General features: G+C 45.4%; 1 protein-coding gene across 1 annotated transcript in view; it reads right to left on the bottom strand.

Moving 5' to 3' along the window:
* Nucleotides 1-22,975, bottom strand: part of PAQR3 (progestin and adipoQ receptor family member 3) — a 67,076-nt gene extending 44,101 nt beyond the window's left edge. The window contains exon 1 of the mRNA XM_068233654.1: nucleotides 22,914-22,975. The gene's annotated coding sequence lies outside the window, so the exon portion shown is untranslated. The remainder of the gene's footprint in view (nucleotides 1-22,913) is intronic.
* Nucleotides 22,976-24,244: the final 1,269 nt, after the last annotated feature.

Genomic DNA, 24,244 nt, shown 5'->3' with positions numbered 1-24,244 from the left:
TTTTAAGGATTCGGATCATTTGAATCGGATCATTGAAAAGATCCGGATCTTTGAACCGAATCATTTGAATCATTTTACTAGGGAAGCAGACTGGGGGTGAAATGACTAGCAGGACAGGACTTTCTCTGCACTGTACATTCTGTATGTTCCTGTTTCTTCCCGACAGACATCCACTGTGAACCGAATCTTTCATTGTGATGATCCGGATGATTCGACTCACAAAAAGGATATGGATCAAATGAAGGATTCGTTCATGAACCAGACAACACTACAGTCCCACCACGAGTCATCACAGTGCAGTGAATATTAATTAGCCATGTGGCTGGCTGCAGAGGAGGAGGGGAGACCTCCTCCTCCAACAATACTGAGCATGTGCAAGCAGTCTAACGTGCCTTAGCCCAGTATAACGTACAGCATGCAGCACTTTGTTTAAACGTGCTGCGGTACTATGAAACCCAACGTGTGCACTGTGAACAGCACAATTGATTTTACAGTGCTGTGAGTAATGCTGCATACACACTTGAGATAAAAGTCTTTGGAAAAGGCAAGATCACAGACCAATTATAGCCCATTCCACGTAGTATGAGAGCCATACTCTACACCAGCGGTTCCCAACCGGTGTGCCGCGACACACTTATGTGTCGCAGCAGCACCGGCTATGTGTCGCCACTCTGCTTGCCGCTCATCTCCCCCGCTCTATCTCCTCCCCGCTAATTGCCCTTCTCCTCCTATTAGTGCAGGACTACAAGAAAATGGCTGCCGCCGTCTGCAGTTGCAGACATCGGCGGCCATTTTCTTGTAGTCTTTACTAACTACGAGTCAGAGGGTGGAGGCGGAGCATTGAGGACGGAGCCAAAGTCTGGATGCTTGGAGGGAAGGAGGATAAGGGGCAACGGGGTGGCCATGGAGCGGTGAGTTAGGGAAGTTTCTTCCTGTGGCACTGTGTGAGCAGCAGTACACTGTCCCTGTACCAATCATATAGAATACTGTCCCTCAAGCTATTCTGCGCCAGCAGCAGCATTAGCAGCAAATTATTCCTGCAGCCCAATGTTTATTGTGCAGCAGCATTGCGTCCCTCTAACCACCTCCCCCCCACATTGTGTCAGCAGCAGTATATTGCAGCAGCATCAGCAGATTGTCCCTGCAGCCCCCATTGCACCAGCAGCATCAGAAGATTGTTTCTGAGCCCCCCATTGCACCAGCAGCAGATTGTCCCTGCAGCCCCCATTGCTAGAGCAGATTGTTTCTGAGCCCCCCCAATGTTTCAGCAACATCAGCAGATTGTCCTTGCAGCCCCCATTGTACCAGCATCAGCAGATTGTCCCTGCACCACCAGCAGATTGTCCCTGCAGCCCCCATTGCACCAGCAGAAGATTTTCTGAGCCCCCCATTGTTCCAGCAGCAGAAGCAGACTGTCGATGCAGCCCTTAATCATATACATGAAAAGCTCTAGCCCTCATTTTCAAGTGTGTTCTGAAAAATGCACTCTATTGATTTTCAAATTATTATCCTTATTTTTCTATCATACGTGACACGTCACGTATATCTGAATGTTTGGCGTGATGTGACGTGTCACGGATATCTGAATGTTTGGCGTGATGTGTCACGACCTGGAAAAGGTTGGGAACCACTGCTCTACACAGTCTATTCTATGGAGCTGCACTCCCCATCAGATAAAATCTTTGCAAGATGCTGCACACAAAGATGCCCGTACACATTCAAAAGATCATTATCTGCAAAAGATCTCTTCCTGCAATAGATCCATTCCTGCAAAATGCATTCAGTCTATGAGATCTGCAGATCATCATACACACCTTGTTTAACAGGCAATCATCTGCAGATCAGATCCACCGGGATGGATTTTCAGATCTGCAGATGATTGCCAGATATGCAGATGAAAGTCTGTTAAACAAGGTGTGTATGAGGATCTGCAGATCTCATAGACTATGAATGCATTTTGCAGGAATGGATCTATTGCAGGAAGAGATCTTTTGCAGATAATGATCTTTTGAATGTGTACAGCATCTTTGTGTGCAGCATCTTGCAAAAATTTTATCTGATGGGGAGTGCAGCTCCATAGAATAGACTGTGTAGAGTATGGCTCTCATACTACATGGAATGGGGTATAATTGGTCTGTGATCTTGCCTTTTCCAAAGACTTTTATCTCAAGTGTGTATGCAGCATTAGGCTGCGTTACTGGCTGCTGTAACGTGGGACTTTAATGTCCCACTGTGAAACCAGCCTAAACGATACTATCACACACCCTCTGGTGGCCAGACAGCACAATGCCTTCCAATCGGTTTCAGCACACAGACCCTCCAATCTCGTTGGCGCAATGGATGAGCTGAAACCGTTGGAATTTTGGCAGCAGACAGGCTAGAAGGCAGCTTGTGAGTTACAGTAACACAAATTACACACTTTTCAGGGTACAAAACTGCCACCACTTCTGCAGAAGGGCAGAAGACCTAACCTCACTGATTCTAAAACCTGCGGATAAAATGGTTAAAACACACTATTTTATCTGACTATATGAACAGTAGTAATGTCAACCAATTCTTTAGCTAAAAAAGGGGGCCTCACAGGATCCAAAAATACAAAACCTTTATTGTGGAACAAGATTACGGCAATCAACATACATTAAAATACTTTAAAAACTGAGAATCTCCGGAGTCTCTCATCCACCCCTCACACACTTCACCATGCATACCTCACATGCCATATTCATCATAAATTGCTGCAATCGTTGGTAGCTACCATAATAGTATTTTAATGTATGTTGATTGCCGTAATCTTGTTCCACAATAAAGGTTTTGTATTTTTGGATCCTGTGAGGCCCCCTTTTTTAGCTAAAGAATTGGTTGACATTAATTCTGTGGTTAAGTTATAGGGCCCAATAAGCTGGGGAAAAAAGAGGAGTGAAGTGCTCCCGTGGGGGAAAAAAGTCTTTCAGCATGGATCTTAAGTGAGGACTCCCCTTTTGTTTACAAATATCTGCTTGTGAGAAGGTTTATTAAAAACCACTAGTTCTTGCAGTCCCTTCAAAAGTACCCTATCTTTCTTAGGGACCCCGTTATTGTGGACATTCTGATTTCTAGCAATCTGATTGGTATATGTGTGGATTGTATTTAAGTCAGGGGAGTGTATGTGATTAAAAATGGCTTACAGACTACCAGATACATTTGAACAAGAAATAGAAACAGCTTTCTCAAGGTCAGGGGTCTCAGGCTCCAATGATGCTGCCAGTGAGAAGGAGCCTCTATGGCAGTTATTTCGTAACCATAGGAATTTAATGGAAAAGCAACTCAAAAGAAGGTGGAACGTCTCCTTTTTGCAGTCCTACTATAAAGCTAAGGTTGTCCCACACGGGATCCGTGAGAGGATATTACCAGCTGAAAATTTGCAAACTGAAAGGTTTAAAAAGATATGGCAAGAGGACTGCTTAAGGAGAGGCTTGCACATTCTGAGTTTATTTATAGAGGAAGAGAAATTACAATTAGAGGAACTATCACAGGCAGTTGAGAAAAGTGGAATAGAACTGGATGCCTTTAAAGAGAATCCTGACTTTTTGAAATTGAATAATAACTTGAAAGTATATATAGAGAAGGCCCAATATACTATTAAAAAGATGAAACAGACTAAATTTCAAAAAGATGTATCAGAGTGGAATTTGGAAGCAGCATTCGATCCATCCCTGAAACCTAAGAGGGGACGTTCGAGATCAAAGAGGAGGGGAAGTGGGAGCCGGCCACGACGCCCACGCCCCTCAGTACCAAAAGGTGCCCCAGAGCCAAATGGGGATGAAGAATTGGAGGAAATGGGAGATGAGGTAAGTTCTAGACAGGTCAATTTTTTAGAGGACAACAATGGGGAGGATCTGGAAAGCGACGACCAGGACAAAGGAAAAGGTTCAGGGAAAGGAATAAAAGGGAAAGATCGAAGGGGCAAGGAGGAAAAGGAGAAAGACCAGAAAGGGGAACCAAGGAGAGGACGCAGTCAGAACAAGGAGGTCAAGGACAGGTAGGAAATAATGTGGTGAATCTCACTGACTTCAGGCTTGAACCACGCCATGTCTCTTTATTATCAAAAGGTCTATCATTCGCTCCAATCCAAAAAGGAGATGAATTTACGATCTATAAAGATGTTCTACTATTCTTGAGAAGAATTATGCTGAAACTTATGTACAAGGATAAACAAAAATTAGAGAATGAGAATTTAGATGTGGGAAACAGTTATCAGTGCCTGAACTTAAGTGAGAGAGAAGCCCTTATAGCCCTAGAGACATTGTGGGATGAAGGGAGTGTAGAGTTGCAGGAGGACGACCAGGGGGGGGAAACCCCAAACTTGAAAGAGGATCAAATACCGACAACTGGTTTGAAAAAGAAATCAAAATTTATGCCACCAATCAGTTCAAATAAATATTTGTCGGTATTTTTGGAAACTTTTGGAAAAGAAATAGAGTCCCTGCAAATTGACCCCAAAACAGACTATAACCTGTCCAAAGAGGAATGGCAAGCGTTAAAAGAGCTAAGGGAACTGAAGGGGGTGGTGATAAAACCAAGTGACAAGGGGGGTAACGTAGTTCTTTGGAGAGAGGAGGATTATCTGGTCGAGGTGTATCGTCACCTGAATGATGGGGCTACATATCAACGCCTCAGTGGAGACCCCTTTCCCCCCCTGATTGAGAAAATCAACCGAAAACTGGAAGGTGCTCTCTCAGAAGGCCTTATATTAAGGTCAGAGTTTGAGTACCTAAAGGTTTTCGAGTATGTGCGACCCACTTTTTACCTTATCCCAAAGCTACCTAAAAATAGAGAGCGACCACCGGGCCGCCCAATTATGTCAGGCATAGAGGGCCCAACGGAGAAGCTTGGACAGTTTGTGGATAAAAAACTAAAAAGCCTAGTTCAAGGCCTTCCATCATATGTACAAGACACAAGGGATGTCCTAAGGGTCATCTCGACTGTCCATGTTCCTCCAGAGGCCCTGCTGGTGGGGATAGACGTTGAGTCACTCTATACGTCAATTCCCCACCAGGCGGGCCTGAAAGCAGTTTCTTTCTTCCTTGAAGAGTCCCATCCGAATATACCTGAACATAATCAATTCCTAATTGACATATTGGAATTAATACTTACTGAAAATTTCTTCTTATTTGAAGGCAGATTCTATCACCAGGTGGCCGGTACATCGATGGGGGCGGCGTGTGCGCCGGCGTATGCATGCCTTCACCTACGATACTGGGAGAGGAGGGATGTGTACACTATGGATATGTTCCGGCGCCACGTTGCCCTCTGGATTAGATTTATTGATGATGTGCTGGTGGTGTGGAGAGGAGGAAGAGCAGAATTGGAGGTATTCATTGATACTCTGAATGCCAATGATAAGAATATTAGATTGACCTATACGTGTGACTCCAGGGAATTGCCCTTCTTGGATCTAAAAATTGCGGTCGAGGGGGGACACCTGGTGAGCACCACGTATAGAAAACCAACAGCTGGTAATACCATCCTCCACGCCTCCAGCCATCACCCCGGTCACCTGGTGAAGAACATCCCATATGGCCAGTTCCTCCGTTTAAGGAGGAACTGTGCCAAAGAGGAGGATTTTAGAGCTGAGTCCCGTGAGCTGTATGGACGCCTGAGGGAACGTGGGTATTCCCACAGGACCCTGAGGAGGTGTCTGCAGAGGGCTAGGGACCGCGATCGTGAATCACTCCTCACACAGGAAGGAAGGGATGGATCGAATGCTGCCAGAAAGGAGGGAATTGTGACACAGTATGGGTCTCACTGGAACTCCCTGAGGGATTGTCTAAACAAATTATGGCCAATCTTGCTAGCATCTCCTGATATAGCCCAGATTGTGGGACCTTCTCCCACAATGACAGCTAGAAGGGCACGGAATTTAAGAGACCACCTAGTTAGCTCAGAATTTCGGAGTAAAAAGGAGGAAGAGCAAAGGAAAAACTGGCTCTCATCGGTCCCCCCCCCCAAAAGGTATGCACTGCTGTGGCAGATGCAAGATATGCCCCTTTGTACATAAAACTAAAACATTCTGGGATGCAAAACACCAAAAGGAGTATAATATTGATGCGTTCATGAATTGTGAGACCACGGGGGTGGTGTACATGGTTACCTGCCCCTGTGGTCTACACTACATAGGAATGACTACGCGAGCCTTCAAGACTCGCATCTTGGAACATGTATCAAATGTGGGAAATAAAAATGAGAACTGTAAGGGCCCCCTAAGGGATCATTATCAGCGGTACCATGGGGGTAATTTTAAAGGAAGTTTGGTAAAGGTCCTGATGTCCCTGAAAAAAGGAGCAAGAAAGGTCAACATAGAGAAGGAACTGTGCCGGGTAGAGACGATGTGGATCTATAAATTGGGCACGTTATCTCCCTCTGGCCTAAATTCAGAGATTGATTTCTCTGTATTCCTTAATTGAAGGTATAATGACAGTGGGATGTATTAATCGTGTTTGATAAAAATAAGATGTGCGCCTATGCGAGTGCAAGTGATGGATGATTGATAGTTCGTGATAAGATTGTAACATTTATTTGTAGCTGCCCATATTGGCTGCATGCATACTATCACATATACTTACCTCACTGTCTGAGACATATCTGTCAATAAGAAGCTCTATGGGAAAAGGAATGAATTCTGAGCCTAGAGGGATGGTCCTGCTCTTAACGTCCGGATGTCCCAGATAAAGACATGCTGGGTATAACTGTATATTGCTCTGCTTACAATGGTAGAATATAAACACTATCTACTGGCAAATGATCGCTGAAATTCCAATATTAAAAATGGCCGCCGAGGATACATCACGTGACTATAAGGAAAAGTATAAAAAAGCCTCAAAGATGTCCTGACACTCCCCCTGACGTCACTCTGAGGAAGCCTATTGGCGAAACATGTAAGTGGGAGGAGCTCCAGGAGACCGGTCTCACCCACCACCAGTAGCACCGGAGCGCTCGATCCCCGCCGTCACGCTGAGCCAACTAGCTCCAAGCGGGTTGATCGCGCTCAGCACCGGCTGCCATCCATGCCATCCAGCTGACTAAGTGCTGCGTACGGGAGCAGCGATAGACGCCTGTAATCACGCTAACCACCGCGGACCGCAGTGTTGGGGACCTGCGAGTCCTGACGGTTTCAAGTGACCCGTGACCAGCTGACTCCATGGGAGTACAAGTAAGCTACAAAAGTCATATGAAATTGCTGTGACCTGTTATCTGCATGAACTGTTGATAGTGCACTATGAAGCTCTTGGAAGAGACCCATTTTGGTATATATGGAAGTTTCTAGTAAACTGGAACTGTTTGGGAGCTACTTTCCTTCCTTCTCCCTTTACGGAAAAAGTAGTGGACTGTTTAATCAAGCCCTTTGTTGTTAATTTTTTCATCATTTGGAAGGAGGAACTTTCAGAGCAGGCTGCTCCGTTTAGAGCCTTGGCCTTAAAGGGACAGTGCAAGCAACTCATGTGATTATTATGGTAGCTACCAACGATTGCAGCAATTTATGATGAATATGGCATGTGAGGTATGCATGGTGAAGTGTGTGAGGGGTGGATGAGAGACTCCGGAGATTCTCAGTTTTTAAAGTATTTTAATGTATGTTGATTGCCGTAATCTTGTTCCACAATAAAGGTTTTGTATTTTTGGATCCTGTGAGGCCCCCTTTTTTAGCTAAAGAATTGGTTGACATTAATTCTGTGGTTAAGTTATAGGGCCCAATAAGCTGGGGAAAAAAGAGGAGTGAAGTGCTCCCGTGGGGAAAAAAGTCTTTCAGCATGGATCTTAAGTGAGGACTCCCCTTTTGTTTACAAATATATGAACAGTAGTAGCGACTCTACGGAGAGCTAGGATTTGTTCTGTGTGGCTGAATAGTAGGTGTAGCTGAAAAAATAAATGACTATTAGAAGTCGTATTTATAAATGCAATATAAATACAGTGTTCTCCCCAGAAATGTTTTACAGTCGGGTGGCATGAAAAAGTAGCCGGGTGGGGCACAGCCGGGGGAATGTAGGGCCGTTGCAACTCTGTTTACAGCATAGGAGGAGGATGAGGAGGTGAGCGGATGACAGACGGGTGGTCACCAAAATTAGCTGGGTGGAGCACCCGGCTAAAAGAGCCTGAGGAGAACACTGTAAATAATTAATATACACAGAAAATCATTAAAATCAACAATTAAAAATAGCAGTAACAGTATAAAATAAAAGGGAAGAAAAACGAATACTTAAGTTTCAGGTTTTCAGAAATATGTCTGCTTTGGGAAACACATTAAAGAGAACCTGTAACAAAAAAAAAAAAGTTCCCCTGGGGGGTATGCACCTCATGAGGGGGAAGCCTCAGGGTCCCAATTAAGCTTCGCCCTCTCCTGTAGCTGCAGGCAGTCCAGCACTGGCTCTCCCGAAGTGTCTGGCAATCCTATCTCGACAAGCCTGACAAGCGCTGATTTATTTACCTTTCCTGGCTCCAGCGGGGGTGCTGTTGCGGCTTTCCACACGGAGATAGGCGAAAATAGCCGACCTCCGTCGGGTCTGCTCTACTGCGCAGGAGACTTAGGCCTGCGCAGTAGAGCGGCCCGACAGCGATCCACTATTTCCGCCTATCTCTGAGGGGAGAGCCGATACTGCGCCAGAGCCGGGAAGGTAAATATTTACATCCCCGCTGTTTGGGGAGCTTTATCTCCGCCGAGGAGGATGGGGAAAGCCTCGATAAGATCCGGGGGCTTCCCCCACCCCAGGTGAGTACCCCTGGGGAGGTTTTTCTCAGTACAGGTTCCTTTGTTTCAGAGCAAAGTTCAAACAAGATGGCCACTAGCTCAGTCCTCAGGCTAGCAGCATGCTCTCCTGTCCGTGTTTAAGATGGAGGACTGGAGAGGAGTCCTTGTCGAGTTGGTTTGAATGACCCACATTTTTGGGTGGGGTCTCAGGTTCAGCCCAGGGTGCGGTCAACCTTGTGGGTGGGGCGTTTGTGTCCACAAAAATATGACATTTTCATTTTTCAGCTCATGCTTCCCGCACACACATACCAACCACAGATTCAGATTCCTCAGAATATGACAATTCTTATGACATCAAACTTGGTTGGCGTCACATGTTCTGGCACCAAGCAGCTGAATAACTTGGTGGCTGGGTATGTCAGTGCCACCAATTTAGTGTAAAAATATTCACCAGATCTGGACCAGCAGAATTAGGCCTAGTTCACATTAGCGTTTCCTGTCCGGATCCGCCTGATCGGATCCGGACCATATACTGTACAAACGGAACGTACGTTCCGCATAGCAATGCAAAGTCTATGCGGACGTTCACACAGGGCTGTGGAGTCGGAGTCGTGGAGTCGGGCAATTTTGGGTGCCTGGAGTCGGGAAAAAATGCACCGACTCCGACTCCTAATGAATTTGTAACTGTAATTAAAATAGAAAATATGATAAAATGTTCTATTTCTCAGATAATAGTCATTAAAAATAATGTATATATACAGTATATACACAGTAATAGCTGTGCTTAGTCCACAAAAATGAAATAAACCAAATTAGTTACTTGTGCTGCTTCAATAAAGCAGTCCCCCTATTTTTAAGGTAAGATATACAGATCTGATTGTGACTGTATATATGATGTGTACACAGGAATCTCTTATATATACTAAATAACATCTATGCTGTAAGAATAAAGCCTGATGTGTAGCTGTGTCACTAATAGAGATGGTCAATGAGATGGAAATAATTCTGCATTGATGCTGATTTATGCAAATGTATGCACTCCCTTTGCTTAAGAAATCAAATTTGATATGTTGTTAAAATTTGGTTTGGTGACTACAAATTAAAGGGTACCTGAGACAGATGAAAAGTAAAGTTTTATACATACCTGGGGCTTCCTCCAGCCCCCTTCAGGCTAATCAGTCCCTCGCTGTCCACCACCCGGATCTTCTGCTATGAGTCCTGGTAATTCAGCCAGTCAGCGCTGTCCGGCCGCATGCCGCTCCCACAGCCAGGAACATTTTGCACCTGCGCAATAGTGCTGCACAGGTGTAGTATGCTCCTGGCGGCGGAGTGTGTGCATGCGCACTACGCCCGACTGGCTCAAGTACCTGGACTCATAGCAGAAGATCCAGGTAGTGGAGGAGGACAATGAGGGACTGATTATCCTGAAGGCAGCTGGAGGAAGCCCCAGGTCTGTATAAAACTTTAATTTCATCTGTCTCAGGTTTACTTTGTTACACAGTAGTACTATACTCCACATATGCACTCCCCACAGAGCTGCAGGGAATCCACTGAGAATGCTGTGCACATTGAACACAGAGGTGTTGTCTGTCACCCATAAACCTTGTTCAGATTGTGCATGAAGAATGTGTAATAGAGGAAGAATCTCCTCATTCCCCTGCAGAGTACCTGCACATCATTCTTACATGTACCCACACTTACATTGCCTAGGGCCTGATAGATGTTCTTTGTTCCGGTTTGTACCTTTTACAAGTACTCTTACCAAGGACTAGTTTTAGTCTAAAGGGAATACATATGGCAGTCTACATATCCTTCTCACTTCAGTTGTCTTGTAAAATTCCTATGCGTTGGCAGTTAAGAGACGAATTTCATGTTACATACTTTTAATCAACAAAATTGGAATATGCAAATTAGAGGAGTCGGAGTCGAGGAGTCGGAGGAATCCTAAACTGAGGAGTCGGAGTCGGTGGATTTTTGGACCGACTCCACCGCCCTGCGTTCACATGCGTACGTTGCGTACAGAACGGAGCCGGATCGGATCCGGACACTTTTCCAACATGTGCTATTTTTCGGGTCCGGATCATCCGGCCCACGCACCCGGACCGGAGCCTGACTGCACCATCCGGAAATAGAAACCTATGGGGAACGGAAAGCACAGAACACACAGGATACAAACACCTGACGTTCTACCCCACTTCCTATGCGTATTCTAGCGGCCATTTCGGATGGGGACACATGGGCAGCAGTGGAGCAGCAGTGACTAACGTGCTGGAGCTGTTTGGCAGTATGTCGGAGGTGGAGGTGAGGCCTAAACAGCGGAGGACCCGATTCTACAGGTGCACAAGGTGCACCTTCTGCTGACCCCAACAATTTTATTAGTAATTTCGCTGTTTTTACCACACGGATCCGGATGGCAGCCTGATACATTCCTGATGCAAACGGACTGGATCCGATCCGGTCCGTTTGCATGCCAAAACGCAAGTGTGAACGGGGCCTTATATATTTTTCATACTTCTCATATAAACAGTATTCCTTAACCACTTGAGGACCGCCCCCAGCCGATGGGCAGCGGCAAAGTCCGGGCCCAAACGACCGCAATACGCCCATCGGCAGGGGCGGCTGCGGGAGTGGCTATGCGGCGATCGCGTCATTCGTGACGCGATCAGCCGCCGGGGACTCGCTCCGCCCACCGCTCGTAGTAACCCGCCGGCCGTTCGGAAGCGCCGGCGGGTTACTAGCTCCCGGATCGCCGCTGCACATATGTATAATAGGCTTTGTAATGTATACAAAGCCTATTATACTGGCTGCCTCCTGCCCTGGTGGTCCCAATGTCCGAGGGACCACCAGGGCAGGCTGCAGCCACCCTAGTCTGCACCCAAGCACACTGATTTCCCCCCCCCTGCCCCCTGATCGCCCACAGCACCCCTCAGACCCCCCCCTGCCCACCCCCCAGACCACTGTTTGCACCCAGTCACCCCCCTAATCACCCATCAATCACTCCCTGTCACTATCTGTCAACGCTATTTTTTTTTATCCCCCCCCCTGCCCACTGCCCCCTCCTGATCCCCCCCCATCCCTCAGATTCTCCCCAGACCCCCCCCCCCCCCGTGTGCTATATGCATCTATCCCCCCTGATCACCTGTCAATCACCCGTCACTCACCCGTCAATCACCCCCTGTCACTGCCACCCATCAATCAGCCCCTAACCTGCCCCTTGCGGGCAATCTGATCACCCACCCACACCAATAGATCGCCCGCAGATCCGACATCAGATCACCTCCCAAGTGCAGTGTTTACATCTCTCCTCTAAACACCCATCAATCACCCCCTATCACCACCTGTCACTGTTACCCATCAGATTAGACCCTAATCTACCCCTTGCAGGCACCCAATCACCCGCCCACACGCTCAGATTGCCCTCAGACCCCCCCTTATCAATTCGCCAGTGCAATATTTACATCTGTTATTCCCTGTAATAACCCACTGATCCCCTGTCAATCACCTATCAATCACCCCCTGTCACTGCCACCCATCAATCACCCCCTGTCACTGCCACCAATCAATCACCCCCTGTCACTGCCACCAATCAATCACCCCCTGTCACTGCCACCAATCAATCACCCCCTGTCACTGCCACCAATCAATCAGCCCCTAACCTGCCCCTTGCGGGCAATCTGATCACCCACCCACACCAATAGATCGCCCGCAGATCCGACATCAGATCACCTCCCAAGTGCAGTGTATACATCTCTTCTCTCCTCTAAACACGCACTAATTACCCATCAATCACCCCCTATCACCACCTGTCACTGTTACCCATCAGATTAGACCCTAATCTGCCCCTTGCGGGCACCCAATCACCCGCCCACACGCTCAGATTGCCCTCAGACCCCCCCTTATCAATTCGCCAGTGCAATATTTACATCTGTTATTCCCTGTAATAACCCACTGATCACTTGTCAATCACCTATCAATCACCCCCTGTCACTGCCACCCATCAATCACCCCCTGTCACTGCCACCCATCAATCAGCCCCTAACCTGCCCCTTGCGGGCAATCTGATCACCCACCCACACCAATAGATTGCCCGCAGATCCGACATCAGATCACCTCCCAAGTGCAGTGTTTACATCTCTTCTCTCCTCTAAACACCCACTAATTACCCATCAATCACCCCCTATCACCACCTGTCACGGTTACCCATCAGATTAGACCCTAATCTGCCCCTTGCGGGCACCCAATCACCCGCCCACACCTCAGAACGTCCTCAGACCCCAGCCCTGATCACCTCGCTAGTGCATTGCTTGCATCTATTTCCCCCCTCTAATCACACCTTGAGACACCCATCAATCACATCCTGTCACCCCCTAGCACACCTACCCATCAGATCAGGCCCTAATTTGCCCTGTGTGGGCTCCTGATCACTCGGCCAAACCCTCAGATCCCCCTCAGACCCCCTTCCGATCACCTCCCCAGTGCATTGATTGCATCTAAATTCCCCTCTAACCGCCCCCTGAGACACCCATCAATCACCTCCTGTCACCCCCCTAGCACTCCTATCCATCAGATCAGGCCCAAAACATCCTGTCATCTAAGAGGCCACCCTGCTTATGACCGGTTCCACAAAATTTGCCCCCTCATAGACCACCTGTCATCAAAATTTGCAGATGCTTATACCCCTGAACAGTCATTTTGAGAAATTTGGTTTCCAGACTACTCACAGTTTTGGGCCCGTAAAATGCCAGGGCAGTATAGGAACCCCACAAGTGACCCCATTTTAGAAAGAAGACACCCCAAGGTATTCTGTTAGGTGTATGATGAGTTCATAGAAGATTTTATTTTTTGTCACAAGTTAGCGGAAATTGATATGTATTGTTTTTTTTTTTACAAAGTGTCATTTTCCGCTAACGTGACAAAAAAAAAAATCTTCTATGAACTCACCATACTCCTAACAGAATACCTTGGGGTGTATTCTTTCTAAAATGGGGTCACTTGTGGGGTTCCTATACTGCCCTGGCATTTTAGGGGCCCTAAACCGTGAGCAGTAGTCTAGAATCCAAATGCCTCAAAATGACCTGTGAATAGGACGTTAGGCCCCTTAGCGCACCTAGGTTGCAAAAAAGTGTCACACATGTGGTATCGCCGTTCTCAGAAGAAGTAGTATATTGTGTTTTGGGGTGTATTTTTACACATACCCATGCTGGGTGGGAGAAATCTCTCTGTAAATGGACAATTGTGTGTAAAAAAAAAATCAAACAATTGTCATTTACAGAGATATTTCTCCCACCCAGCATGGGTATGTGTAAAAATACACCCCAAAACACATTATACTACTTCTCCTGAGTACGGCGGTACCACATGTGTGGCACTTTTTTGCACCCTAAGTGCGCTAAGAGGCCCAAAGTCCAATGAGTACCTTTAGGATTTCACAGGTCATTTTGCGACATTTGGTTTCAAGACTACTCCTCACGGTTTAGGGCCCCTAAAATGCCAGGGCAGTATAGGAACCCCACAAATGACCCCATTCTAGAAAGAAGACACCCTAAGGTATTCCGTTAGGAGTATGGTGAGTTCATAGAAGATTTTATTTTTTGTCACAAGTTAGCGGAAAATGACACTTTGTGAAAAAAAAACAATTAAAATCAATTTCCGCTAACTTGTGACAAAAAAAAAAAATCTTCTATGAGCTCACCATCCTCCTAACGGAATACCTTGGGGTGTCTTCTTTCTAAAATGGGGTAATTTGTGGGGTTCCTATACTGTCCTGGCATTTTAGGGGCCCTAAACCGTGAGGAGTAGTCTTGAAACGAAATTTCTCAAAATGACCTGTGAAATCCTAAAGGTACTCATTGAACTTTGGGTCCCTTAGCGCAGTTAGGGTGCAAAAAAGTGCCACACATGTGGTATCGCCGTACTCAGGAGAAGTAGTATAATGTGTTTTGGGGTGTATTTTTCCACATACCCATGCTGAGTGGGAGAAATATCTCTATAAATAGACAATTGTGTGTAAAAAAAATTAAACAATTGTCATTTACGGAGATATTTCTCCCACCCAGCATGGGTATGTGTAAAAATACACCCCAAAACACATTATACTACTTCTCCTGAGTACGGCAATACCACATGTGTGGCACTTTTTTGCAGCCTAACTGCGCTAAGGGGCCAAAAGTCCAATGAGCATCTTTAGGCTTTACAGGGGTGCTTACAATTAGGCACCCCCCAAAATGCCAGGACAGTGAACACACCCCACAAATGACCCCATTTTGGAAAGTAGACACTTCAAGGTATTCAGAGAGGAGCATAGTGAGTCTGTGGCAGATTTCATTTTTTTTTTTGTCGCAAGTTAGAAGAAATGGAAACTTTTTTTTCTTCTTTTTTGTGTCAGAAAGTGTCATTTTCCGCTAACTTGTGACAAAAAATAAAATCTTCTATGAACTCACCATGCCTCTCACTGAATACTTTAGGATGTCTTCTTTCCAAAATGGGGTCATTTGGGGGGTATTTGTACTATCCTGGAATTTTAACCCCTCATGAAACCTGACAGGGGCGCAGAAAAGTCAGAGATGCTTGAAAATGGGAAAATTCACTTTTGGCACCATAGTTTGTAAACGCTATAACTTTTACCCAATCCAATAAATATACACTGAATGGTTTTTTTTTTTATCAAAGACATGTAGCAGAATAACTTTCGCGCTCAAATGTATAGGAAATTTTACTTTATTTGAAAAATGTCAGCACAGCAAGTTAAAAAAGTCATTTTTTGCCAAAATTCATGTCTTTTTTGATGAATATAATAAAAACTAAAACTCGCAGCAGCAATCAAATAGCAGCAAAAGAAAGCTGTATTAGTGACAAGAAAAGGAGGTAAAATTCCTTTAGGTGGTAGGTTGTATGACCGAGCAATAAACCGTGAAAGCTGCAGTGGTCTGAATGAAGAAAAAGGCTCTGGTCCTTAAGGGAAAAAAAAGACTGTGGTCCTCAAGTGGTTAAACAAGCAAAAATCATATATTCCATGTATTCCTAAGGTTGGTTGACCGCTCCAGCGGGTCTGGAGAGACCAGATCCTGAAGAGGCCTCCTGTGGTGTTTATTTTATCCATAAAGGGAGCCAGCAACACTTTGCCATTTGGGGTTGCTGGTCCCTGAAGGAATTCCTTTTGAACCAGGTAAATAAACAAACATTCCTTATCAGAGAGCAAACATATCTCATGAAAAGAACTCTGCTAGCAGCTGATTGGCAAGATTTCACCAAAGGAAAAACCCCAAGGCTGCAGTCTGCTAGGACCTAAACATACAATTTTGATCTGGCTCGCTAGCAACAATCGGTGCAGAAAACCAATTGCGATTTCTTTTCCCACAGCTCTTCCGATACCAATTGCTTGGCAGCTCTCCTGATCTATTTGGCTGAAGTAGTGTCTGAATCACACACTTGAATTAAGCATGCAGCTAATCTTGTCAGATTTTTGTGAGAAACATCTGATCTGCATGCTTGTCCAGGGTCAATGGCTAAGGGCCTGTTTCCACTACACGCAGATTGGATGCAGAAAAACTATCTCCAATGAATGTCTATGGGAAAATTTGCATCAGAAATATCACGTTTAGTGGAAACAGGCATTCATTGGAGTCAGTTTTTCTGCATCCATTCTGCGTGTAGTGGAAACAGGCCCTCAATGTATTATAGGCAGAGGTTCAGCTGGACAGCCAGGCAATCTGCATTGTTTAAAAGGAAATAAATATGTCAGCCTCCATATCCCTCTCAGTTCTGGTGTCCTAGCATGTAGTATATCAAGTTTATGTACATTCTACAGAATCTAAAGGCCTGTACCCACCTCATGATTTGTTTTCCGACAATTTTCCCAATGACCAGCATTTTTTTTGAGCGACAGTCATTTTCACAATCTTGTGACGTGGGTACAGGTGCACAGTCATGTGAACGTCGCTTGGCATCGCGTGGGTGATAACAACCGTCATGCCAGATTGGTCGACGGCCCGCTGTACACACAGGCGATCATCATGTATGTATGGGCCTTAAAGGTGCTCATTAACAATACACTTTTTTAGTGAACTATTGTTTTTTTTCTTCAATCAGATTGTTCAGATGGTATTGCATGAAAACAGAGAAGCTGACTGTTATAAACTATTCCTAAATCCTCAAAGAAATGATCTGCTTGCTTTTTACATACTTTCCTTTTCGGAATATAAGACGCACCTAGATTTAGAGGGCAAAAAAATGTAAAAATAAACGAAACCTAGATGCGTCTATAGTGAAGGGGTGTCTTATGGACCTTTACCCCGTAAACTGCCCATCTAAGCTACACTTCACTTACCCCTGTTGCCACCACAAACTACACCACACTTCACTAACTCCTGCTGCCACCAACAACACTTTACTAACACATATGGTTTCCATTATCGCCAGTCTTGGAGGATGGTTACAACGTCCTTGGCACTTCCTGGTTACAGTGCATCTACTGCATGACTTGCAGCACACGTGCACCAGGGTTAGACATGGCATCATGTGTGACCCTGCCGCATGTCAAGCAGTAGAGCCACTGTAACCAGGAAGTGCCAAGGATGCTGTAACCTTCCTCCAAGGATGGTGATGATGGAAACAGCATGTGTACACCGCAAGGCTGCAAAGTGAAGAGTGAAGTGTAGTGTAGTCTGTGGCAGCAGGGGTTAGTTAGTGGAGTGTAGTTTGTGGTGACAGCAGGGGTAAGTGAAATGTAGCGGCAACGGAAACAGCGCGCGTACACCGCAATGCTGCAGTCTACATACGGAGAGTGAAGAGGAGTGTGGAAGCTGGTGCCCTGAGGAGCTTTATCCTGAATGACGGGGGCCCCCCTGGGATGACCAAAGCGAGACGGGGGAGGAGAGGAATGTAGCAGCAGATTCCGGTAAGTATACTCCGGGGGCCACAATACCATCTCTGGAATGTAAGACGCACCTGAAGAAAAAGTGTATCTTCTGAAAAATACGGTAGAGATAATCATAACTGGCAAAGTTATGATCACAAGTTGAATTCTTTAGTTGTGTGGATAGATTAAATACAATATTTTCTTTCAACCTGAATGATCTTATTGAAATTATGATTGCTTGCTAAAAATTATACCATAATGGACACCTTAAAGTTTTATTCTGAATGCAATATAGATAGCAAAGCTGACTATAGTCATTTCAGCTACTCGTTTATCAAACAAAACCAATATATTGTATTTGCCTTGCTTATCTCTAAGCCCTCAATGTTTATACCAGATCTTCAGATATTAAAGCTGAGTATGTTACACTTATGTGTATGTTATGAAATAATTTGCACCGTCATCAGAGATTGGATTTTGGTATTTGAGCCAACTTGGCATTGCATGTAAGGGTTGATACATATCTAAAACAAATTTAAAGTTGGAAAGAAAAACAGAAGTAAATCAGGATGAGGTAAAGTTTTACAATGGGCAAACACTGACTTTGAAAACCAGAAAAATAAGCACTTAGGCCTGGTGCACACCAGAGGAGTTTTTCTGAGCGTTTTGAGTTTTTAAATCTGCTGCTAATGTTATCCTATGTGTCTGTGCACACTGGAGCAATGAGGTTTTGTAAAAAACCCCATAGCATTACATTGGGAAGAGCTTTTAGAGGTTTCAATCTTCCCAATGTAATGCTATGGGGTTTTTACAAAACCTCATTGCTCCAGTGTGCACAGACACATAGGATAACATTAGCAGCAGATTTAAAAACTCAAAACGCTCAGAAAAACTCCTCTGGTGTGCACCAGGCCTTACTGTATATGACATATATAGTAAAATTTAGCTGTCAAATAGCATTAAGGCTAGTTCACATTGCTTTTTCTGAGATTTTCAGCATTTTGCTGTTCACAGGCGACCAGCAAAGCTCTGTGACAATGTACTTTTTTTTTTCACTATAGCATTGCAAATTGCATAAAATCAAACACAATTGCTCAGAAAATGCTGCATGCAGCGCAAATACACTTACAGCAATGCTGCAAAATTTCACATCCCTTAAAAACCGCTTGAAAAAATTGCAATGAATTGCATTTTGCAATTTGCAGTGTGAACTGGGACATAGCCATACAAATCTTATCAGTCCTGTGCAAACATCCAGTTCAACCCAGAGGAGTTTCCACTCATTGGGCTCTATTCACAATTGTCAGTTTGGTAAAATCATTTTGAACGGTAAAATACCTCATGCGGTATTTTACACTTTTTTTTCCAAATTCACTAAAGTTTTCCCCATGAGGCAGAAGTTCTGTAATTTACTGAACAAACATGCCTCAATTCACTAAGCCCCGCTCGGTAAGTGTCACTTACCAGCCTTCTAGCAGGGCAGCAGGCATGCAGGGAACCGTGTGTGTGACGAGGTTTTCTGTCCAATGCAGCCTGTCATCCCGTTAGATGTGCTGCAGCCACCAGGGGGAGCTCTCCTGCATGCTAGAATACAGATTTTACACATCTAAAGGGATGCCCGCAGCATAGTTTGCTTCCTCTGATTTGATTCAATGCTACCGATGACCAACTGTCATGTGTCTAGTCAAGATATTGATGACAGGATTCAAGGGCAAGGAACTGTAACATAAAAAGATCCCCTGGTGGGTACTCACCTCGGGTGGGGGAAGCCTCCGGATCCTAATGAGGCTTCCCACGCCGTCCTCCATCCGTCAGGGGTCTCGCTGCAGCCCTCCGTGGAGTCCGGGCAGCGGTGACGTCAATATTTACCTTCCTGGCTCCTGCGCAGGCGCTCTGACGGCTGTCGGCTCCGAACTACACAGAAATACCCGATCGCCGTCGGGTCCGCTCTACTGCGCAGGCGCAAGTTTCCTGCGCAGTAGAGCGGACCCGAATGAGATCGGGTATTTCCGTGTAGTTCGGAATGGAAAGCCGCCACAGCGCCCCCGCTGGAGCCAGCAAAGGTAAATATTGAAATGACAGTCGGCACAGTCGCCGGCTGTTCGGAGGGCTGCGGAGAGACCCCCGTGGGACAGAGGACGGCGTGGGAAGCCTCATTAGGATCCGGAGGCTTCCCCCACCCGAGGTGAGTACCCCTCAGGGGATCTTTTGAATGTTACAGAGTCTCTTTAAAGGGAACCTGAAGTGAGAGAGATTTATTTCCTTTTAAACAATGCAAATTGCCTGGCTGTACTGCTGATCCTCTGCCTCTAAGGGCTTGTTCACAATGCAAGAGTTTTTTTTAACCACTTGTGATTTGAAAAGCTCTTGCTAATGCAATGCTATGGGTGATTTTTATAAAGTCACATCGCTCAAGTGAACACACACATAGCATTACATTAGCATAGGCCTGAAAGAAAAATTGAATTTAAACCGAAATCGCAATCACCAAGATCACAATTTCGGAATCGTTAAAGTAGCAATTATCGCGATCACGCCATTTCCACATGGGGATGTTTGAAGAAGTGGCTTCAAACCTCCTCAAAGTCCCGGCGCGTGCGGCCCGCAGCTTTGGACATACCTTCCGCACGAGTCCAACGATGTCCGTCCTCTGCCGACTCTTGTGCTTGGCAAAACTCTGAGTTCCTCTATGTCACATGACATACAGGAAGTATTTCGTGCATTAGAGTCTGCAGGAGGCGAAGTGGTTAGACGGGCATCGCTGGACTCGTGCTTGAAGCTATGTCCAGAACTGATGCAGCTTGGGGGACAGAGTAGGCACAAAGACAGCGAGTACGGAGACAGAGCAGGCACAGAGAAAGACACAGGAGACACAGAGGGAGCACAAAGAGAGACAGAGGGGGCACAGAGAGAGACACCGAGAGAAACAAAGCGGGCACAGAGACACAAAGGGGGCAAAAGAGAGACCCAGAGGAGGCAGAAAGAGGCAAAGGGGGCACAAAGAAAGACAGGGGGACAGAGGGGGAACAAACAGGCACAGAAGCAGGACAAAACTTGATTTGAAGGAAATCGTGAATCAAATTGAAATCGCAATTTCAAACAGAAATCGCTCAATTCAATTTTTTCCTAAAATCGTTCAGGCCTACATTAGCAAGAGCTTTTTAAATCACAAGCACTTATACAAAGCTCTTGCAGTGTGATCCAGCCCTATGACCTTTAGCCATAGACCCTGAACAAGCATGCAGATTCGATGCTCTGACTGAAGTCGGACTAGATTAAAGGCCTGAGCCCACTGATGCAGTTGTATCCACTTCTGTCTGCTTTTCAGCATCTGTAAGGCCTGGAAACCACTACAAAACGCTATTGCTAATCGCAATCGCTAGTGTTTTGTATCCGATTTCATAAGCGTTTTTCGGTAGCAATTTCAAAAGTGTAATCAATTTGCCAGCGGTTGTGTAGCGATTAGCGGTTTTAATTTTGATTGGTCCTTTCAATTCATTTTAATTTTGTTACAGTGTGCAGTAATGTAAAAACGCTAGCAAAATTGCTGTGTAGGTTTTGACAAGCGATTGTGCAGTAATGTAAAAACGCTAGCAAAATTGCTGTGTAGGTTTTGACAAGCGATTATGCCAGCGTTTATATACTTTACATTGCAGAAAAGCTAATCACTAACGCTCAAAAATGCTGCATGTCCTGTGTTTGCGATTTTGGTAATCGCAATCGCTCCAGTGGAATTTGGCCCATCCATAACATTAGCTGAGCGTTTAGGGAAATCGCTAGCAGTTTCAATCGCTCCCTAAACGCTCAGAAAATCGCTCTAGTGGGTTCCAGCCCTGACATTGATGTTTAACTGAAAACGGACACAACTGCGTCCATGGGCTCAGGCCCTAATTGCGTGCTATTTTTATTTCAAACTACAAGGAAGTGGTAAAATGTTGTCCATCACTGGCCAATCAAAAATGGATGTGTGTACACACCCTCAGGGCCCATTCACACTAGAGCGTTTTTCCACGATTTCGGCAAAACGCTCAAACGCTAGCACTTTTAAAAAGTGCTAGTGTAATAAAACCCTATAAGCTTGTTCTTACTTGGGCGATTTGCGCTAATCGCAAATCTCCCAAAACACAAAGAAGTCGCCTGCACCATTTTCAGGCGATTTCCCGGCGATCGCGTTTCAATGCTATATAAGCGCGATCACAGGAAAATCGCCGCAGTGTCCAGTGATTTTTCAAAAATCACCGCGTTTCGCAAACGCAAGTGTGAATGGGCCCATCAGGCTCCTTTCACAGTATGCATGCAATGCACTGCTGCATGCATTTGCTCCAGACATCACACACGCTTGCAATTCATGACTATGAATGGCAGCCATGCTGCATGAGAAAGATTGAGCGCTGCAATGGAACAGACAAATATAGTATGATGTTTATTAGTGCACTGCAACATGCATTGGCTCTGGACATCGCACGCACCTGCAGTGCATGACTATGAAAGGCAGCCATACTGCCTCAGAACGACTGAGCGCTGCAATACAACATCATGGAAGAGACAAATATAGGGCTTGATTCACAAAAGCGTGCTAAGTGTTAGCACGCCAGTGAAAAGACGCTTATCACGTGCAAACTGTCTCTTCGCACGTAAAGTTTAGCGTGCATAAAGTTTTGTGCGCACTACTTTGCGTGCAAAATCAGCCGCTTTGCGTGCTAAGTAGTGTGATAAGCATACTTTTCCTTCGCAGTCAGAATCGCAAGAGAATTGCAAAACAAAAAAAAACAATTGCTATGGGGAAGTAGCTACCCAGACCAACCAATCAGAATCATTGTGGTTTCCACTAACAGCTGAAACACCTGCCTGGTTCCTTTGGACTTGTGCACCAGTTTTAGAACGCACAGGTTTTTGTTTTGATATTTCAGTCACAACACTGGTCTTAATAAGACTTCTAACTCGTAAGTTTAGACAAGTCTGCATTGAGTCATACAGATAATTAAGCAGAAAAGCCGAACCCTTTGAATGTAGCACATAATCTATGTGCGTCCAATAAAAAGCAACAACACAGCAGCACTGTTCGCAAGTACAAGACAGCAGCATTTGTAACGCCGGGCAACTCTACTTCAGTTCAAATACACACATACTACAGATCCATCCCTGTTCCAATATCAAACAGCATAGCATTGTTACGAGCTGTGTATGGTGTGTGTAGCCTAAATGACATACATGTGTCTTCCGTCTAGGAAACCCATAGCAACAAAGCGCACCAGCGACTGAGCTACGAAGGTGCAACATAAGGTGCGAGCTACCCCCACTCCCTCCAACAGCCCACTCTGCCTCTCTACTCACCTAGTTCTGCATAGAACACTGTCCGGGCCCGTCCAGCCTGCGAGTCACGCCGTCTGTCTCCGTGACGTCATCGCGCCTCCAGCCGCTATGCGGCGGGAGGAGGGCCGCTCGCTGTACTATTGATGGTGAGTGTGTTTTGCATGCAGCTCTCTATAGAAGAGTTCGAACGAATTTTAATGCATATACTTAGCAGCCGTTTTTTTCAGCAAATTAGCAGGTGTCTATAAAATATAAAGGTACAAGTTATACAAAGATTTTGATAAGAATTGTTAAAGTGGAACTCCATCTAAAGCAGGGGTCTCAAACTCAATTTACCCGGGGGCCGCAGGAGGCAAAGTCAGGATGAGGCTGGGCCGCATAAGGGAGTTCACGTGTCCCCGCCGCAAAACGAGGGCTGCAGAGCCCCCAAATTGCCCCGGGGGCAATCCGCCGGCATTTCCTGGAAGGGGCAGAGCTTTCAGCTTCAGCTCTGCCCCTCCTGACGTCAATCGCGGCGGATCGCCGCCTCTGCCCGCCCACTCTAAACATAAAAAAAAAAATTGGGAAAATAGGAAAAAATGCCAGGAATCTTCATACAGCCATATTACGGCTGTATAGCGATACCTGGCCAAAGCGCTGCGGCTGCGTATGGACCCCCTGGAAACTCTGTCAGGAAATGTATTGCTCTTTCTTTTGATACATGTAAAATTACACTACCGTTAGGCTTGCTACTAAAAGTGACATTTACCGCATTTAAAAGTATACTATTTTCCTTCGAAACTTTAAAATCGATTTTCTCAAAAACTATAAGGTCTTTTTGAAAAATTGTTTTTTCCTCTTATTCCTAATGATCTCCTTAACATATCCTGCAAATTTAGGGTTTCTAGCATTTAAGGTGGATTTGCTATTAACCATTAAAGTCGGCGGGTTTTTAAATGTGTATTTTTTTCCTTTGCAACTTTAAAATCGATTTTCTCAAAAACTATAAGGCCGATTTGAAAAATTTTTTTTTCCTCTTGTAGCCACTGGGGGCCCCTACAAGCTCTGGGGCCTTGGGGCCACAAAATATTGTATCGCGGGCCGCAAATGGCCCGCGGGCCGCGAGTTTGAGACCCCTGATCTAAAGTTTCAGTCATTATAGTACATGCAGTACAGCGCTCCATAAAAATTGTCTTCAAGACAGTATTTTGATGCAAGGGTATCATTCAGCTATGTTGAATGAGGCCTCACCACAGGGGCTTTGCTCTGTAAGGGGATGGAAGGGACCAGCCTTCAATGTGAACCTGAAGATGAGACTAAAGCTGTCCTTTTGGAACGCAGTCCCTCTTCTTTGCATTGGACTCTAAACTTTA

The sequence above is a fragment of the Hyperolius riggenbachi genome, chromosome 1, assembly GCF_040937935.1.
Source record: "Hyperolius riggenbachi isolate aHypRig1 chromosome 1, aHypRig1.pri, whole genome shotgun sequence".
In the NCBI taxonomy this organism is placed as follows: domain Eukaryota; kingdom Metazoa; phylum Chordata; class Amphibia; order Anura; family Hyperoliidae; genus Hyperolius; species Hyperolius riggenbachi.
Note: the sequence above shows the minus strand (reverse complement) of the source record. Positions and strands in the feature narration are given on the sequence as shown.